The sequence below is a fragment of the Vitis vinifera genome, chromosome 18 (assembly GCF_030704535.1).
Source record: "Vitis vinifera cultivar Pinot Noir 40024 chromosome 18, ASM3070453v1".
In the NCBI taxonomy this organism is placed as follows: Eukaryota; Viridiplantae; Streptophyta; class Magnoliopsida; order Vitales; family Vitaceae; genus Vitis; species Vitis vinifera.
The window spans coordinates 18,369,926-18,389,069 of NC_081822.1; the positions used below are offsets into that span (position 1 = coordinate 18,369,926).

The 19,144-nt window shown below is 35.8% G+C and overlaps 1 pseudogene; it reads left to right on the top strand.

The window, feature by feature from the left end:
• Positions 1 to 7,596: 7,596 nt before the first annotated feature.
• Positions 7,597 to 8,695, top strand: LOC100854569 (chaperone protein dnaJ 49-like; annotated as a pseudogene).
• The last annotated feature ends 10,449 nt before the right edge of the window (positions 8,696 to 19,144 follow it).

The window sequence follows — 19,144 nt, forward strand, 5'->3', positions numbered from 1 at the left end:
CTCAAAGGACAAGTCATCAAGTGGAGGATTAGTGGCTTCGTGAGATCTCCAATGACTATTGCCACATTCGACAATGTTCTTCACCATAAGGAGTCGATTTGGGAATATCTAGATCTTAGTTAGTACTTTTAATCTAATATCTAGATCTTAATATTGTTTTAAATGTTATTTTGATTATGTTTCTAAGATCTAGATAGCCCTAGGAAGTTTTGCATATACTTAACAAGATCCAAGGTCAGATAACAAACTGATCCGAGCTTCCCTACATAAACAAAATTTGGTAATTTAGTAAACTTACAAGGGTGCTAAGAAGTACGTGGGAGAGAAAGATCCACAGTCTTAGAAGGTGTTAGAGTAGCCATAAGAGGAGATGAAAGATCATAACAATTGAGAATTAAAGTACCAATAGCTATAGGAGAGCTATTTGTATTATCCAAGAAAGGATCAATGCAAACAAGTTTAGACTTAGATACATTACAAGACTTAGCAGGAATAGAAAAAAAAGTATATGCTCAAAAAAGAAAAGATGACAAGATATCTATAATTAATGCCTAATCAGATTAAAGCAAAGATATTCCTTTTGACCTTCACTCTACCTAAGACAAATGCAAATGACGAAAAGCGAAAATAACTACTATGCTCTACATGAGAACAATGACAAAATAAGTACAACCAAAAACTCTTAAGGAAGTATAATCAGTAGTATAACCATACAACTTTTCAAATGGTGACAAACCAAAGGTGTAGGATGAAGGGATTTTATTAATTAAGTGAACTGTAAGAAGAACTGGTTCCCCTAAGAATTCAATAGGACCACATGCAAACAATAAAAGAAAATAAGCATTTTCAACAACGTGCCTATGTTTCCTCTTAGTAACACCATTTTCTTCTAAAGTGTTAACACAAGAAGTGTGGTGACTAATTCCATGTGAAACAAGTAATTCACATAATACATTAATTGAAAGTATATTTCCTACCAAAATTACACCTAAAAAACTTAATAACAATAGAATGTTGAGTTTTGATAAGGGCTTAAAAGGTATTATAAATACTCAAAAAATCAAAACAAAGTGTCATAAGATAAACCCAATAATAACAAGTATTCTCATCAATGAAAGAAACATAATATTGAGATCCTCCTTTTGTAAAAATTAGGGAAGTTTCCCACATATCATAATGAACTAAATCAAATGGTGTGGAAGAAGAGAAAACACTTATATTAAAAGGTAAAGCAAAATTTTATGTTAGTTTACAACCACTACAATCAGAAATATCTTATGTTTGTAAATTTCCTAATGTTTTTGTAGAAACTAAATACTTTAAATGAGAATTCAAAACTTGTCCTAAACGAGAATGCCATAAATAAAAACTAAATGAAGAATGACTTAAATGAAAGGAAAAAAAAAATCAACACTTTGGGGTTGCAACTGTTGGTACTTTTAGTTCACCCAAAATATATAATTACCCCTTACCAATGAATTGACTCAATCATGCACAAAACAAGAAGTAAAGGAAAAGGAAAATGAGTAATCAAAGTCACATAATTGACCAACATAAAGGATTGAATGTAGGATTTGGAATATGATAAACATTAGAAAAAGACAAATAAGGTGTAATAATAAACCAATATCAGCTAAAGGCATAGGAGTGTCATCAATAGTCATGACAAACACAAAAGATGTAGGAGATAAAGAAGCAAAATACCCATCTCTTCTTTATTATTTTCATATGGGATGTTGAATCAAGTGACATATGGTGAGAAGCTCTAGAGTTTAAGATCCATATGGAGGAAGACATACTTGAAGAACTAAGGGCTTACAAACCTGAAAAGGAAGACATAACACATGTTTGTGTGGCTAGGAACTTCTAAAACTATTTAGGAAAGGCAACTTCCATGGGATTAGAGAGGATAGTATGGGTTTAAATCCAAACGAGTTAGATGAAGGAACAACTGTTGGGGTATTAGACTATGGAGGCTTATAAAAATGTTGTTGGCCAATATTAAACTGACTCTATTTAGACTATTGAGAAAGTGTTGCTGCATTATTCTATGTAAGATCTAAGGACATTGAGCCTTATAGTGACTCTTTGCTTATAGTACCTACAATATTCATCTATGACAACCTTTGAATAAGGCTTGTTCAGATTGTTGGAAGGTGGCCTAAAAGGTACTGCTAAATAGATGTTTGAAGATTGAAGATAATTTCTTTTCCTACCTAAGACTTAAAATGTATCTCCTTAGCTAACAATTCAATTACCATTGAATCAACAAAGGAAAATGGGTTGTAATACAAAATGGTCTCATGTAGTGCCTCAAAATCACTATAAAGGGCCATAAAAATTTGAACCAGTCATTATTCCTTTCTACAGCAAAAAAAAAAAAAAAAAAAGGCTTAAAAGACTGGAGCTCTATTGATTCCATGAAAGCCAATCGGTCCTAGAGATCATTCATAGGTGAATAGAACTCTTGAATACTTATGTTCTTCTACTTAAGGGCTCAAATATCAATCTCTAACTAGGAATGGCAACGAGGCAAGTTTGGGATGGGGCACCCCTATCCCATTCTCGTCCCAAAATATAAAACTATTTTCCATCCCCATCCCAAACTCGAGTTGGGGCAAGGTAAGCATTCACATTCCCGTTTTCAAACAAAAACTATAATCCCATCCCCATTCTTGTCCCGCCCCATTTGGAAAATGCAAATCTCAAATCCATAATGAAATCTAGCTCCTGAAAAGAAATTATCACCTAAGATGCAACAAATTGCAATCAATTTGAAGGAAAAAAAAAACCCATTTTTTTTTAATCACAATGAACCCACAAGATTCAACTAAATAATTGAAACATTTAGATCAAATAAAAACAACCCACGTTAATACAAACACCAAAAACCAATTTTTGATGATACCCATAAACATCTTTACAAAAAAAAACTCAAATTACAAATCATATAATGATTCATTTGGAAATCGAGAAAAAAACCCATAAAAGAAATAAAACCAACAAGAAAAACACATTTGGAATTATAATAATGGGTATAATAGGATTTCAAATCAATGAGAAACGAATGGGGAAAAAACTCACATAGAGGTGGAGTGAAGAGTGGAGGCCATGAAAACTCTATGAGATCTAGTATAATGAGATTGAAGAGGAGGATTGTGGAATAGGGAGATAAAGGTGGTAAGAAGCTTGAGGGCCATTGCAGTGGGTGTGATTTTGGTTGAGTTCTGCCTTTTATGAGAAAAATCGCCTCCCCAAAGGCCTAGAGTGAGAAAGAGAAGCGGAGAGAAGAATATCTCTGTGTTTGAGAAAAAGAGAGGTTATTTAGCAAGGAACCCTAAAAATGAAGAGAAATATTTATAGGAGTTTTTTTATTTTTTTGGTATATTAAAAATTCTACATTCAGGGCGGGGCATGGTGGGTTATTATAGAACCCAACCTCAGCCTAAACCCGATTAACCCATCTAATCCCCGATTACTATACTCTCATACCCATCCTAATAAGGTCAAGACGGAGTGGGTAACCCGTGAAGTTGCCATCCCTATCTCTAATTGATATGTTTTGAAAAATTAAAATACATATATAATCTTTCTAAATGTTCCCAAATCTCCTTGGCAATTTTATATTTCATCAATTGTGTACCTATTGAATCCTTAGTAGAGTTATTGATCCAAGTGATACTTTCCAAATTGTACGTTTACTTCGGAATCGTCTAACTATTCTGCAAATTTTTAACTCTTTTCATTCTTAGGTTTGTGTAAAGTGCCAATAATATAACCTCACATTTTTTCGCTCTTCAAAAAAATTTTCGTCATATAATTCCAACATGAATAATTTTTACCATCCAATCTCATACTAATAGATTGAAGAGAATCATCTCTTTTACTAGGTATTACAAATAATCAGCAAATAAGCATAAAACAAAAGAAAACATATATGAACCAAAGAAAATGAATGTGAAATCAAATACTAGGATCATACAAGAAAAACAATGTGATCACCCATGGCATGGCTCTACGATCAATACTATTAGCATCTTAGATCTAAGCAACGAAAGTAATACCATTTTTTAAAAATTTGATCTTTTAGGGTTAAAAGTACTAACCTTTAGGTTTGGATGTTCCCAAACCTTAAATTTCAAGTGTTGAAGACGATCTTAAAGTTGTTTGAAGTCTCGTAAACCCACGATCTTCCACCTGATGACTCAACCTTATTCTTGGCACACTTTCAATATGGAAGAAAGGAGAGTGGAGACTATTGATTTTTTTCTTTCTTGATGGTGGAAGACAAAAGTTATGGAAATCCTAACCCTTAGGGAGTATTTATAGGGATCCTAAATAGGTTTAAGTAACTTGAGCCCATATGGGCTTGGGTCACTTAATCTAACCTAAAATAGGTCATAATTGATTAATTAACCCAATAGGGCTTACTAATTAATGAATTACCTCAATCTAGAGACTTTGTTCACTTACTCCTATGCAACTTTGCAAAATTACTAAAATACTATTATGCACAAAAGTGAATCTAGAGCCAATTTGATTTTCATAATCCGTACCAACAAAGTATATGAGCTTAGAGCGGGGACCATTAGGACCAATAGGAGCACAGGCTCTCTCATAATCCAATTCTGAAGTTGATTCAACACCCCATTATAGTTGATTTTGGCACAGGTTAAATATAATAACTTGGTAAATCATGACAATTGAAAGCCTTGTGTCATGATTCACCATAGGTCTTGTCCAGTGTGCATCATATACACTAGTACACTCGCTATGGGAAACTCATCAACCATCCCTCCAATTAGGAGGTGGTGCACTACAGTCTATACTGGATTACCCAAATTCATGAACCAATTGTGGACAACTTATCTACTTACAAAGAACCCATGACTTGTATATTTTGTGTAACTCCTAATGCACCCAAGTCATGTACCATGTGACATGGACAAAATGCTCAAATCAATGTTAATACACCAAAAGGATACCAAGGGGATGGTTAACTCTAACTTTGTTACATCATGTCCTACTTTTAAGGGCTCAATCCCAACAAATATGCCATAAAAAATAAAATAAAAAACAATTGTCATAAATAAAGAATTCCATTAAAACCAATTGCACTTTGATATCATATGTGATTTAAAAAACCATATAGAGAAAGGGAAAAGAAAATCATGTTTCTTATTCTATTTACTTAAAAAAATATATATATAGGTATAACACAAATGGAGTTCAAACAAGTTAAATAAAAAAAGAAAAAGACTAATTTACTCTTACTCCTAAAAAGAAAGATAATAAATATAATATAGAAAATAAATAACTATAATATTATTATAATTTATTATTGCTTAATTACAAATAGGGGTAGAATAATTTGTTGTTTCACCATTGTTGGAGATTATTTGAGTAAAAATAAATTTGGGATTATAACAAAAGAATACTAAAATATTACCAATATTATTCATATAATACAAAATATTATTCATAGAAAGGCCAAAGACAGAGAAAAAGAAATGTACAGTAAAAGCAACACAAATAATTTTGGAATCATGCTCCTAAGCATAATATAACTATAAATGTATATAAAAGTCTCACCTAAAAATATGAGAAATTAAAATGAAATGTGCAATCTTTAACACATAGATTAAAAACACATATTACTCGAGAGCCTTTCGATGGCACAAGAGATGTGTTGGTCCAATATTATACAAAGAAAATGTATCATTGTGAATTGCTCTATCATAAATGAAATTTCCTCCACAACATTTATGTCATGTTATAAAAAATAAATAAAAAATAAAAAATAAAAACATGAAAATAGAAAAAAAAATGATAAAAAAATGAATAGAGATAAAACGTATAAGACGTAGATTAAGAAAATTATATTTTACGAAGGAATAACTTATTAGAGAAAATGCATTCTTTTTTGTCAAGGAAAGACAGTCACCTTGGTTAGATCACAATATGGTTAATTCAAGTACAATGTACATTTAAATGTGTTGAAACTTGATATTTGATCTCTAATATAATGTGGTCGACTTAATTCATCTCAACTTCAATCCAATATTTTTATTTTTTTCAAACTTAAGTTGAGTTTGTGCTAGGCTAGGTAGTTAGATAGATTAAATTCAAATAAGTTTTGACTTGGTACAATTTTATCCCCAAATATTTCTTGTTAAGTATTTGTAGACCCTCCATTTTGTCCTCCTAGCACATGTCCTATTAGGTATTTGTTTGATACTTTATAGCAATTCCCTGATGGCCCATTACAACTCGTGTAGCCTATCTTTTCTGTGCCACCTTGGGGACTTTGGTTGAGGGATTATCTAACTTCATTGTGACTCTTGGCAGCCCTAATTTAGACCTTAGGCCCACTTAGGCACCCTAGGTCCATTTAGGTACACTTGGCCCATTTAGGTACACTAGGCCCATTTAGGTACACTTGGCCCATTAGGGCACCACCATAGGTCCCCTTAGGCACCCTAGGCCATTTAGATACACTTGGCCCATTAGGCACCACCTTAGGTCCACTTAGGAACCCTGGACCCATTTTGATACACTTGGCCCGTTATGCACCACCTTAGGACGACTTAGGCACACTAGACCCATTTAGATGCACTTAGCCCACTTAGGCTCACCTATTCTTGCTTAGGTCACCTTTTTGGCACATCCTACATATCTCACATGGCTTGCATGGCTCGTTTTTTTAAAATCACATGACTTGACTTTTTTATTATATTTTTGTTTATTTTATTTATTATCTTGTCTATTTCTTCCTTGAATTTATTTTCCTATTATTTTGTCACTTTTCCATAATACTTGTCCTTACTTATTTATTTTAATTTAATAATTTTGTGTAAATGTTTATTTTATTTTATTTTTATTTTAGTACTATTATTATTATTATTATTATTATTATTATTATTATTTTATTACTTGTCCTTACTTATTTATTTGAAATTTTGTAGGAAATGTATGGAAGGTGTGCACGATATTGATATTTGGAATGTGGGATTTTCTTGGATGCATGATCATTGGAGATGGAATGGATACCATATTAAGATTAGAAGATACGTTTTGGGAGAGTTTTAGGAAAGGTGGCTCTCTGAGATAAGGAAACAATTGAAAACTAACACGGCTTGGAGAAGGAGATTGGAGTTTGAGGTTTTTCTTTAGAAAGGGAGACAATTAAAAATGAAAAAAAATAAAAATAAAACTACCAAATTGGTTTTGGAGGAATTATAAGTTTGTGCGTTTAATGAAGAAAGTGAGAGGGTTCTTTAGAGGAAAGTGAGATTCCTTCTTGAGAAGCAAATAAAAGTCACCACGCATGGAAGCTAGAAAAGGGGAAGTTCTGAGCGTGATGAAGCAGGAGGTTTTGTTGTTTTATGAGGAAGGAAAAGAAATTCAGGACGTTAAGGTAGGCAGCAGATTAAGGTTCAAGGGGACTCCATGAAAGACGACAAAACTTCTACATGAGGCCAATGGAAGGTCTAACAATGCGGAAGGGATTTGGACTGCAAGCAAGTGATCATCAAAGGGGAAGACATCGAGGAGAAAAGAGGGGTTTAGATTATAGGGGAAGGTCGAGGGTTCCTTCATATTTTCTGTGATTTCGATATGGACGGGAACAAAGATGAGGCCTTGAAATGCTTGAAAATTGGGAAAGATACGTTGGAGGCAGGGGATCGAGCCTGTGCCTTGAAATTCATTACGAAAGCGCGTCGTCTTGATTTGAATCTTCCTGTTGATGATCTCTTATCGGTGATTGAACGAGAAACAGGTCAATTGGAGACGCCAGCCGGTGGGGCTAATGATAAGGCTTTGAAGGCCTCCAATCTTCCTTTGGTTCGGCATAGGGTTTCATCTAGTGGGTCTTCAGCGTCGTCGTCTTCATCATCGGTGGTGTACACAGAGGAACGGATCTCAATTGTGAGGCAGTTTAAGAAGAAGAAAGATTACTATGAGGCTCTAGGGTTGGAGAAGAGTTGTATTGTTTAGGATGTTCGCAAGGCTTATCGGAAACTATCTTTGAAGGTTCACCCTGATAAGAACAAGGCTCCGGGTGTAGAGGAGGCTTTTAAGGCAGTGTCTGAAGCATTTCAGTGTCTAAGCAATGAAGAGAGCTAGAAAAAGTACGATTTTGTTCGGTCGTATGAACCAATTTATGAGCGGCATTCAGTGACTCGCAGGGCAAACGGTTTTAATAGGTTCTATGATGGCGGTGTTGATGCAGAAGAGATCTTTAGGAACTTCTTTTTCAGTGGAATGCCTCAAGAAACCACCCAGTTTCGGGGGTTCGCATTCGAGATGGAATGGGAATAAGAATGGAGCCAATGTATGCATTCGCTAGATCTTACCCATATGAATACCGGTTTGTCACACAAAAGGGAGTGAATTATTATGTGAAGTCAACCAAATTTGAGCAATATTACCCTCCAAATAGCCATGAATGAGTGGCTTTTGAGGCACGGGTTGAGAGAGAATACTTTGCACTTCTGTCACAGAATTGTCGGCATGAGTTGCAGCGTCTCCAGTGGGGTTTAATGCGGAAAACACCACATTGTGACATGTTAAAATAGTTTGAGCTTGTGGCATTAATGACCTCAATCAAGGTTTGTGCTCATTGCCACTATTTCAAATTTTCTATTTTGAAGAAAATGCATTTGAATTTTGGAATTTTGCATTGAAGATATGAATGATGGGTGTAGGATGCAATCTTGGGGTTATTGCTTGTTTTAAATGATTCTTATTCCTAATTATGCTAATTTTCAATTTTTTTAATTTTTTTCAAACTTTAGTGTTGAAATATTAGGTTATTGCTTGTTTCAAAAACTTCTTAATTTTGATGGTATTAATTCTTAATGTTGCATTTATATTGATTTGGCAAGTTAGATAATAAAGTTGTTGTACCTTTTATGGGTTTTTTTTTTAGTGTTAAAATTATATTGTTTTGGTCGGTTAAATGATTAGGTTAAATTTTTTTCTTTTGGTCGGTTAAAATATTAGAATTTTTTTTATTTATTAAATTGGCATTTTGAGTTGAATCAAATTTTATTATTTAAAAAAAAATGAATTTTGTCATCATAAGTTTGGCTCCTTGATCCCAAATGAAAGGTAGCTAAAAAGGAGGGTCCAATTTAGCTTTTCTCTTGTTTTCAAAACCCTCTTAAGTTATAAATCAAAAAAATTTATTTTGTGCCTAGTGATTGGGATTTAAAAAATCATTGGGTCCCTCTTTTGTTTCTTCCCTTAAAGTCATTTTCAAAAGCATTCAAATCACCAATAAAAGGTTTTAGAAAACACTCATTCTAGCTTTAGGCAAAGAACACACTTTCTATTAAAATTATGCAACTCATTTCATTTACATTGCGTTTCTCCTTTGTTGTTTTTTTTTAAAAAAAAAAATTGGTTTTTTTATTCACATAGGTTTGGACTTGTGCTCCCAAACTAATGGGGATACACATGTAAAAACTTACAAAAATTGAATGCGACTTGATGGAACCCCTACATAAGAAAATTTTTCAAAACTCTTCCTTGCTACCAGTTTATACTTAGCCACTGACCCTTTAGATTTAAAATTTGTTTTAGCAACTTTAGAATGTTTTTTTAAAAAAATTCCAAAACTTGTATGACTTTCCTCACTTCTTGAACGTGAATTTAAAGTTTCGTTTGAGTTAGAAAGCAATTATGGAATAGAAGATATGAATGAGTTTTTAGGGGGGTTCTGTTTTCACCTAGTTCTATACACCTGAAACCTTTTTGTAAAAATAAAATAATAAATGACCTTTGACTCGATATTTTTTCTTGATTCTAAACTTCTTGAAATTGATCTTAGACACATAAAATATTAAAAATATATGCTTTTTTGAGAGAGATACGATTTTTCAAAGTCGTGCATATTGTGCACGCCGGATTCTGGACATCTGATTAGCTTGAGTGTTTTAAAAATATTTTTGAGTAATATCTGACCTTGGATTCTATTTTTATGTGATATAGACACTTTGAAATATGTGTGTGATTTTTTTTTTAATGATTTTATGTGATCATTTATTATTTTGTTTAAAAAATTGTTTATGCATGTCAATTTTTCTTATCTAATCTGGACTTTGTAGAACCTTTAGGTATCTTTGCTGCAATCTGTCATTTGAATGGGGTTTGGATTTTGGTATGTTGATCTAGATGTGTAGGAGTTGTTTCCTAAAAATTTTCATAATTAAATTCCATTCTAAGCCATTTTTTTAGAAATTGTTTTGTGATGCTTCCTTTTCTAATTGCATGCTGATGGTTTTATACTTTACTCGAAATTGTTATTATTTTTAGAGTCATTTGATTTTATCTTAGCTTGATTACTACTCAAAAAGTGCTATTTTATAGTTTTTAATTAACTCTTTTAAACACTTTTGGGTAGTAGTTATTACCTTTTAACTCAATTGACATGTTAAGGACCCTTGCAATCATTTCTAATCAAATTGTGTTAAGTTTTAGTGTTTTTGATAGCTTTTTGATCACAAAAGCAATCTAAGATGAGGGAGAGCTTTGTATAATCCATGGCAAAGCAAATGGAAGCTCATTTACAGTAAGAATCCAAGCTTTGGAGCTTTGTAGTCCTTTGCCAAAGCCAAATCAAGAATGCAAGGAGGAAAAACAGAGAGAGGAATCTAATATGAAGAAATTCAAGAGGAGAGCAGCTGCAGGGCACATTCCAAGCACTTCCTGGAGTCCATTTTTTACATGCTATATATTTTTTTGAAGATCGAGAAGTCAGAAATCCAATGCTTTAAACAGTGTGCAAATCGGAGCTAAAATGAAGAAGTTATGGCCATTGGAAGACAACCGCATCAAGCTGAAAGACAATTTCACAAGCTGCGAAATCACAAAAGTCAACTTGCGAAATCAAGGTCCAACTTGCGAAATTTTCGCAAGTCATGTTTCAACTTACAAAATCCACCTGTGTACTCCCAGATATTTGTGACTGACTCTTTTAGATTTTTTTCTTCAGATATTTGTTGTTTAAATCCCTATTTTCTCATTGTAATCCACCAATCATAGGATTCCTTAGTTAGAAAGTAAGAAGGAAGGGTGAATAACCTTCTATATAATCTATTGTAATTTTTCTTTTAAAGAGAGCTCGGAGAGTTTTTTCTCAGAGACAACACTTTTATATAGTTTTGAATAAAGTAATACACAGAGCTTTGCTTTGCCTTACCTACTCATTTTGATTGTATTTTTCTCACTAGCCAAACAAACTCTGAGGATGTTTTCTCAGAGGATGAGTGGCTAGGTTTTTTGTTTCTTGGAGTGAAGGAAGCTAGGTAAGGTTCCGAATACAATAATTAGAAGTTTTGTTGTTTCAGTTTTTAATGAAGAGAAAGTGTGACCCGTTAATGGTTTTTATCTTTATAGTTAACTTAAAATGCCTTAAAATCACCTGGGCCAACACTTGGTAAGGCAAGTGGACTCCGTCCATTGAGTTACACTATTTTATCTCTTGCGAGCCTTTGGGAGGTGCTTTAAAGGTAGGATTTTCTAGAATAGCCAACACTTGGTAAGCTTTTAGACTCCAAGGAGACATCCATTAGTTATCTCTTGCGAGCTTTTGACAGGTAATCCAAGGTTAAGGATCACCTTGAATGTCCAATACTAGGTGAGAGGTATGAACCATTGCAAGATGATTCAGTGACAGGGAATTAGTGTTTGAATCTATAAAAGGGAAGCATCTGTACCATACCGGTTCGGGAAATAACTATATGTTAAATCCCCAATGCGAGGAAAAGATTCAAGTGACCGAAACTCTCTTTTTGCATAGGAACTTGAGCCCAATGATCTAAAAACTCCAAGAAACACTTTTCTTTGTAAGTAATTTTCGTTACCTTATTATTGGTTTCACTTAAAAACCAACCTTTTCAAACATCTTTATGTTTTCTTTTAAAGCTAACCTTGAAATGAAAAAGCACCAATTCAGCTTCGAATTAATATCAGTTGTAATTTGAAAACCTATCCCAGTGAACGATCCTAGAGCCACTATGCTATGCTAGCTAAGGCTATCCTAGTACATGGTGAAATAGGTTTATAAATTTTGTTGATTACTCCCGTCTAAGGACCAAAATCAAGGGACACCAGTTGACTGAGCACCAATCAATAGGACATACACCAGTTGGGCATGAATCAAATGGCGTCGTTGCCGGGGATGGTGCCAACTTTATAGTGATATTACCCTTTCAGAGTACTTGTGATCTTCATCACAAGTTTGGTGATTTTTCTTTCATTTTACTAACTCTTTTTAATTGTTTCTTTTACTTGTTCATATTTTAACCCATATTTTAATTCAGTTTTAATTAATCTTAGTCTTTTTGTAGATTTGTTTTCTTTTGTTTCTTTGTTTTTGTTACATTTGTTACTTGTTGTGTATGTCATATTGGATACGAGACAGTAGAGGAAGACTGGTGAAATTTGAAACACCTCATAAAACAGAGTTGGAATTGTGCTTGAACATCATGGTCACCAGGACAATCCTAATGCATTCAGATCAATGAGGGACCACATGCATCCACCTTATATGAGTGCACCATCATGCATAGTGCCTCCTACAGAGCAGCTAGTAATCAGACCGCATATTGTGCTGCTTCTACCTACTTTCCATGGGATGGAAAGTGAGAATCCCTACGCGCATATCAAGGAATTTGAAGATGTTTGTAATACATTCCAAGAGGGGGGAGCTTAAATCGACTTGATGAGGCTAAAGCTATTTCCTTTTACTTTGAAGGATAAGGCCAAGATTTGGCTTAATTCTTTAAGGCCAAGGAGTATCCGAACTTGGACTGATTTGCAAGCTGAATTTCTCAAGAAATTTTTCCCTACTCATAGGATAAATGGCTTGAAAAGGCAAATTTAAAACTTCTCAGCTAAAGAGAATGAGAAATTCTATGAGTGTTGGGAGAGATACATGGAAGCTATCAATGCTTGTCTTCACCATGGTTTTGATACATGGCTATTAGTGAGTTACTTTTATGACGGTATGTCTTCCTCAATGAAGCAACTCCTCGAGACTATGTGTGGAGGAGATTTCATGAGTAAGAATCCGGAGGAAGCCATGGATTTCTTGAATTATGTTGCTGAAGTCTTAAGAGGATGAGATGAACCGAACAAAGGAGAAGTGGGAAAGACGAAGTCTCAACCAAATGCCTTTAATGCTAAGGTTGGGATGTATACCTTGAATGAAGATATTGACATGAAAGCAAACGTTGCAGCTATGACAAGAAGATTGGAGGAGCTAGAACTGAAAAAGATACGTTAAATGCAAGCCGTTACTGAAACACCAGTGCAAGTCATGCCTTGTTCTATTTGTCAATCTTATGAGCATTTGGTAGAAGAGTGTCCTACAATTCCAGCTGTTAGAGAAATGTTTGGAGATCAAGCGAATGTCATTGGACAATTCAAGCCCAACAACAATGCTTCATATGGAAATACCTACAATTCAAATTGGAAGAACCATCCAAATTGTTCCTGGAAGCCAAGAACACTTCAGTACACACAACCAGGCCAAGCATCTCAACAAGCTTCAAATCTTGAGCAAGCAATAGTGAATCTAAGCAAGGTCGTGGGAGATTTTGTTGGAGATAAAAAAATCCATCAATGCTCAACTCAGTCAAAGAATTGACAGTGTAGAGAATACATTGAATAAAAGGATGGATGGAATGCAAAATGATTTACCTCAGAAGATAGATAATCTCCAATAATCAATCTTAAGGCTCATTAACCTTAACATAGTGCAAGAAAAGAGGAGATTTCCTTCTCAACCTCACCAAAACCCCAAGAGTATCCATGAAGTGGAAGCTCATGAGGGAGAGTCTTCACAGGTGAGAGACGTCAAAGCCTTGATCACTCTAAGGAGTGGTAAAGAGGTTGAGATGCCTACAACCAAGCCACTTTTTGAAAAAGAGGAGGCAGAAGAAGAGACAGAGAAGAGGGAGGAAATCAAAGGAAATAAGAAAGATAACAGTGAAAGGAAAGAGGACCATGATTCAACAATGAGTGAAAATCCAGAGAAAATAGTTATCAAGGGAGATGTGATAAAGAAACACATACCTCCACCTTTTCCTCAAGCTTTGCATGGAAAAAAGGGAATAAAAAATGCATCAGAAATTCTTGAAGTATTGAGACAGGTGAAAGTCAACATCCCATTGCTAGATATGATTAAACAAGTGCCGACTTATGCTAAATTCGTGAAGGACTTGTGTACTATCAAAAGAGGGTTGAATGTGAATAAGAAAGCCTTCTTGACTGAGCAAGTAAGTGCCATCATACAGTGCAAGTCTCCATTGAAGTACAAAGATCCAGGTTGCCCTACCATCTCAATGATGATTGGAGGAACTGTAGTGGAGAAAGCTTTGTTAGACTTAGGGGCAAGTGTGAATTTGCTACCATACTTTGTCTACAAGCAATTGGGACTTGGTGAATTAAAGCCAACATCAATCACTCTATCTCTAACAGATAGATCAGTGAAAATTCTAAGAGAGATAATTGAAGATGTCTTCGTTCAAGTTGACAATTTCTACTATCCAATGGATTTTGTTGTTCTTGACACAGACCCAATTGTCAAGGAAACTAATTATGTTCCTATCATACTTGGAAGACCATTCCTAGCTACATCAAACGCACTCATAAATTGTAGGAATGGACTCATGCAACTCACATTTGGCAACATGACATTGGAGCTCAATATCTTCTATATGTCTAAAAAGTCAATCACTCCGGAAGAAGAGGAAGGTCCAGAAGAGGTATGCATCATTGACACTTTAGTGGAGGAGCATTGTAATAAGAAAATGCAAGAGAAGTTGAATGAAAGTCTTAGGAATCTTGATGAAGGGTTGTCTAAACCCTCAGATTTGCTTGCTACTCTACAAGATTGGAAGAGGATAGAAGAAATTCTACCTTTGTTCAATAAAGAGGAGGCACAAGAAGCTGTTAAAGAGGAGCCCCCAAAGCTTAATCTGAAGCCCCTGCCCACAAAGTTGAAGTATACATACCTAGAAGAGAATAAGAAGTGCCATGTTATTATATCTTCATCTCTTACTACTCCTCAGGAAACATGTTTACTTGAAGTTCTCAAGAGATGTAAGAAAGCAATGGGATGGCAAATATCTGACTTGAAAGGCATCAGTCATTTAGTCTGTACACATCATATATACCTGGAAGAATAAGCTAAGCCAATTCATCAACCTCAAAGAAGATTGAATCCTCATATACAAAAGGTGGTGCGAGCTGAGGTTCTTAAGCTACTTCAAGCCGGTATTATCTACCCTATATCAGATAGCCCATGGGTGAGTCCTACTCAAGTAGTATCAAAGAAATCAAGGATCATAGTGGTGCAAAATGAAAAGGGAGAAGAAGTTGCTACACGCCTCACTTCAGGTTAGAGGGTGTATATTGATTGTAGAAAATTGAATGTTGTGACAAGGAATGATCATTTTCCATTGCCATTTATTGATCAAGTGTTGGAGAGAGTCTCAGGCCATCCTTTCTATTGTTTCTTAGACGGCTACTCCGGGTATTTTCAAATAGAAATTGATGTTGAAAACCAGGAGAAGACCACCTTCACATGTCCATTTGGAACATATGCTCACAGAAGAATGCCTTTTGGTTTATGCAATGCACCTGCAACATTCCAATGATGTATGTTAAGCATTTTCAGTGATATGGTGGAGCGTATTATGGAGGTTTTTATGGATGACATCACCATATATGGAAGTACATTTGAAGAATGCTTAGTTAACTTGGAAGCGGTTCTGAACCGAAGCCTTGAAAAGGACTTAGTGCTTAACTAGGAGAAATGCCATTTTATGGTACAACAAGGAATTTTCCTTGGCCACATCATTTCCAAGAAAGGCATTGAAGTTGATAAAGCAAATGTGGAACTTATTATCAAATTGCCATCCCTAACAATTGTAAAAGGAGTAAGGCAAATCCTTGGCCATGTTGGGTTTTACAGGAGGTTTATAAAAGATTTCTCTAAACTTTCAAAGCCTCTTTGCGAACTATTGGGTAAGGATGCTAAATTTGTATGGGATGAGAGATGCCAAAAGAGTTTTGAGCAACTGAAGCAGTTCTTGACAACCGCTCCAATAGTGAGGGCTTCTAGCTGGCAACTACCTTTTGAAGTGATGTGTGATGCCAGTGACTTTGCTATAGGAGTTGTTCTTGGTCAAAGAGAGGATGGAAAGCCCTATGTGATCTACTATGCAAGCAAAACATTGAATGAAGCGCAAAGAAACTACACAACCACAGAGAAAGAATTGTTAGCTGTAGTTTTTGCCTTAAACAAATTTCGTGCTTATCTAGTAGGGTCTTTCATTGTTGTTTTTACTGACCATTCAGCCTTGAAGTACTTATTAACAAAGCAAGATGCAAAAGCAAGGTTGATTAGATGGATTCTCTTACTACAAAAGTTCAATCTCCAAATCAAAGATAAGAAAGGAATGGAGAATGTGGTAGTTGACCACCTTTCAAGGTTGGCTATAGCACATAATTCCCATGTTTTACCTATTAATGATGATTTTCCGGAGGAGTCACTTATGTTGCTAGAAGATGCTCATTGGTATGCTCATATTTCTAACTATCTAGTTACTGGTGAAGTTCCAAGTGAGTGGAAAGCACAAGATAAGAAGTACTTATTTGAAAAGATTCATGCCTACTATTGGGAAGAACATTTTCTTTTCAAGTATTGTGCAGATCAAATAATAAAGAAGTGTGTCCCTGAACAAGAGCAACAGGGAATCCTCAGTCATTGCCATGAAAGTGCATGTGGAGGCCACTTTGCCTCTCAGAAAACAACCATGAAGGTGTTGCAATCAGGTTTTAGTTGGCCATCACTTTTCAAAGATGCTCACACCATGTGTAGGAGCTGTGATAGATGCCAAAGGCTTGGGAAGCTGACACAAAGAAATCAAATGCCTATGAACCCCATTTTAATAGTCGATCTCTACGATGTTTGGGGCATTGACTTCATGAGACCTTTCCCTATGTCTTTTAGTAACTCTTACATTTTGGTGGGGGTAGACTATGTTTCTAAATGGGTTGAGGCAATCCCGTGTAAACACAATGATCACAGAGTTGTTCTCAAGTTTCTCAAAGAGAACATCTTCTCAAGATTTGGGGTGCCAAAGGCCATAATCAGTGATGGGGGTACTCATTTTTGCAACAAGCCTTTTGAAACTCTTTTAGCCAAGTATGGGGTGAAGCATAAGGTAGCTACACCTTACCACCCTCAGATTTTCGGGCAAGTAGAGTTAGCAAATAGGGAAATCAAGAATATATTGATGAAGGTGGTGAACACGAGTAGAAGAGATTGGTCTGTTAAGCTCCATGATTCACTATGGGCATATAGAACAGCTTACAAGACTATTCTTGGCATGTCTCCTTATCGCCTAGTCTATGGAAAAGCATGTCATCTCCCTGTGGAAGTTGAATACAAGGCTTGGTGGGCAATTAAAAAGGTAAACATGGACTTGAACAAAGCCGGGATGAAGAGGTGCTTAGACCTTAATGAGATAGAGGAATTAAGAAATGATGCCTACATCAATTCCAAAGTTGCAAAATAGAGGATGAAGAGGTGGCATGATCAGTTAATCTCCAACAAAGAATTTCGAAAATGACAAAGAGTCTTACTCTATGACTCTAGGCTCCATATCTTTCCAGGAAAGCTAAAGTCAAGGTGGATAAGACTTTACATTATTCACCAAGTGCATCTCAATGGAGTAGTGGAACTACTAAATTCCAACAGCACGGACACTTTCAAAGTCAATGGCCACCGTCTCAAACCATTCATGGAGCCATTCAATCAAAACAAGGAGGAAGTCAGTCTTCTTGAGCCACAGAAATCCTAACTAAAAAGGGGTTAGATGGACTTAGTCTTTTTGAAGACTAATCAAGGTCCACATGTTTTTGTTGATTTAAAAGCTTTATTAATTGTTTTTATTTTGATTTTTTGCTTTGATTTATTTTATTTTGATATAACTTAGACTTTTTGAATGATCAAAATCAGGAGGAATTTCAAAGGAAGTGGAGGGAAGCCATAAAGAACCAAAGAAGGAGAAAAACAGAGGAATTTTTTTAACTTGCGAAAATTTCGCAAGTTGAAAAATCAAGTTGCGAAAATGAGGGTCAACTTGCGAAAAAATTTGCAAGTTGAAAAGCCAAGTTGCAAAAATTTTCGCAGCTACGAAACACCCTCTAGGCACACGTGTGCCATTTCTCATCTTCAAAAGCCCATTTTGCAGCTGCGAACCAAGTTGCAAAATCCTCAAAGCAAAATTTTGCAAGTTCAGTCTTCAAGTTGTGAAAATTTTCGCAACTGCAAAACACCCTCTAGGCACACGTGTGCCATTTTGCATTCTCAAAACCCAATTTTGCTGCTGCGAAATAAGTTGTGAATTAGGTTGCGAAATCACCTTCAAGTTGAGAAATGGCCTTAAGCTGCGAAAATGCCAATCGTCATTTAAAGGTCTATTTAAACCTCTATTTTTCTCAATTTTTGTTTCACACAGCCATTTCAACTTGCGAAAAAGCTCTTCAAGTTGCGAAATCCAAGAATTAGAGAGGACCCTCTCCAAAAGAAGCCTAGAGCATGTGCGTCTGAAGAAGACCACCCCGCGCACCTCCGCATACCCTTTGGAACACGAACCTCTCCACTTCAGCCATGGCCAAGACGAGAGGAGCCCAAACCCTGTCTCCATCAGCTCACAACATCAGACCGAGAACTTCACCTGCACGAGACTCCATGTCTGAGGCTCCACAGGCCCACGCCATTCCACCTTCCGAGGGTGGAGTACCGCCTAGTCCTCCTCACCGAAGGTACGAGACTAGGAGACCACCCACTACACTAAGGGCAAGCTCTTCACGCCCCAAGAAATCAGTTAGTCGCCCTCCTGCAAAGAGAGCCAAAGTTTCAGGCCCAATAGAGTCATCAGAACCTCCACAGCCTCAGCCGCCTACTACTGAGTCTCAGATTCCTTCTAGGATGACTTCGGAAGTGATTATTAGGCAACCTATGGTTACTCAGCCACCTATAGAAGGAAATTTGGATTGCCGAGCTAGGTCATTCCACTCCGAGCTATGCTTTGGTAGAGAGGCTTTCAAACACCAGCCG